Below are 2,341 nucleotides of genomic sequence, written 5' to 3'. Positions count from 1 at the left end.
TGTGTGTGTGTATGGCACACATGAGGCTCACCTGACACAACTTACAGACAGATGACAGAGGCAGGACATATGATCAAAATGTGAGGGAAATCAGACAAATAAGTAAGCATATTGTAATTTAAGTACGATATATGCAACAAAGCTAAATTCTGATGAGCCGTGGAGACCTTTGAGTTTTCTGATCATGTGTTTGCGGTAAAAGAGAAGATCAGATTGTCTTGAGCTCGACGTGACCTCATGAAGGCAGAAATTAAATGAGCTATTTGCAGGCGTCCATATTGAAGGACATTAGGTGAAGCAAATTGCTGGAGAGCTGCATGTGCACTCACATGTGTGGGTTTTTTTTTAGTTAGATGAAGAGCAGCTACAGAGATAAGTGTTTCCTTATGCTCTTTAGCAACTCTACGTTATCTAATTACGCTCGATCTGAGAGTTCCTTGTCTTCAGAAAAAAAAAAAAAAAGTTCTGCTTTCAAATGCTATAAATGCTTCTGCTTTCAAATGCTATATAAATACATTTGGGGAAAAAAGGTACCGCAACCTAATGGGTAGATATGAAATAAACTATTTCAAAAGCAAAAATAGTTTGAGTTCAGAGTTAAAATCTTTAAACAAGTAAAAAAAAATCTGCCAGGGGGATGAGATAATCCAACTTGTTTCCATAATTTTTCTTGAATGAAGTGGCATTTTGTGGATCCTTTGTGGGCTGATCTGCCTTGTTCTGCCTTGTTTCATCATATTTATACTTTATACTACGGAAAAATTCCTGGAGTTATCACCGTCATGAGTTTATCATCTCATCTCACCAGGAGATGTTTTTGCATTTGTTTGAAGAGAAACAAGATTTTTACATCTGGCACCTGACACATGAGACATGTAACAATATGAGACCAAATGACTTGGTTACATGGAGATTTTTTTTAGCCGTGTGTGATAAAAATGTGAACATAGAAGAAGAAGAGTTTCAGTTCCAGTCGGTCAGAACTGTGTCCTCACTAACTGATGATGTCTCCACATCTTGAGTCTTGAAAGAACTGATGTAGAGCTGCAAAAAAGGAAAACTGCATAAGTGTCTAAGGCTCTGTTTTCTCTCTTGCTTTTCATAAAAAAATCAAAAGCATTTCTTCAGCTCACACTGCAGACATCTCTCAGTTTGAGCTGGTGTGTTGTTTGATGCTGCTGCTGATCCTGGGAAACTGAATTTTCTTCTCATGTGATTTTTTTTTTCTGTTCTGGGAGAAAAATCCTTACCTGAATAACTATTTTAAATGTACATGATGAAGATCAAGTCTCAGCTCTATTTGAACCCAGCACTTAAAGGAGCACTCTAATGTTTTGGGCAAAATAGCCTTTTTTTCCCTCACCCAGACTGAGACAAGATGTTTGATACCATTCTCACCTCTGTACGTCCTGTGGTTCAGTTCATATGGGTAGTATTTTGTGTTAGCTTAGCATAAAGACTTGAAGTCTATGGGAGTCATTAGCCTGACTGTGTCATAGTGAAAAAATAAACCTGTCTTACACACACAGTGTGCCATGTGGATTTGAAACACATGCCAGATATCGCTTGCTTATTGAACTTGTCCTATCGTCAATATTTGACAAGTGATTGGCTAATGCTTGAAATCCCGCTTGTAAACACTAAATCTGGGAAACCAGCTTTTTGTTTTTGTGCTGTCTGTGTGTAGAACATTTTACAACGAATATCGAAACTTAACCCACTTGCACCTAAGGGTCAGTTTAACACCACGCTTATGAACTCATCGGTTATTTTTTTTGTGAATTTATACTATTTATTTTTAGTTGTACCCTCAATATCACTGAAAATGATGCCCTCTTTGATCCTCGAGATTTATATAAAGGTTGAATGGATCAATTCATTTTGTAATAGTAGAATCCTCTTCTTTCTAGGGTGTATATCACAGGGTGGAAGCAGCTCATGACAGTCAATTCAAGGTTTTTAGTGCCTCTCATGCCTTGTCGAAGAGGTCAAGCTGTTTATGCAGAGATGTTTAGACCTTTTTTTGTTTTGCTGCTGTTTAGGATTGAAGAAGTCCAGCTTTTTACAGGTTTACATTTACAAATATTCCAAGTCTTCTTCTTCTTCCAATCATCTATCGATTGGCTTTTCAAATGATAACATGTACACACAGATTCTTGAGGATTTTTGCTTGATGATGGAAGAGATGATTTTTTCCACCTTTGTATGATTCCTAAATCAAAATGTATTACCTCAAGTTTCAAAATACATCGGCCTGTTATGTTCAGTTGTTATTGACTGGATAAAGAGCTGTGGTCAACAACATGAACATGTCTTTTATCCCAAATATTTTGTTTTTCAG

Source organism: Myripristis murdjan, chromosome 18 (genome assembly GCF_902150065.1).
Source record: "Myripristis murdjan chromosome 18, fMyrMur1.1, whole genome shotgun sequence".
Lineage (NCBI taxonomy): Eukaryota > Metazoa > Chordata > Actinopteri > Holocentriformes > Holocentridae > Myripristis > Myripristis murdjan.
Note: the sequence above shows the minus strand (reverse complement) of the source record.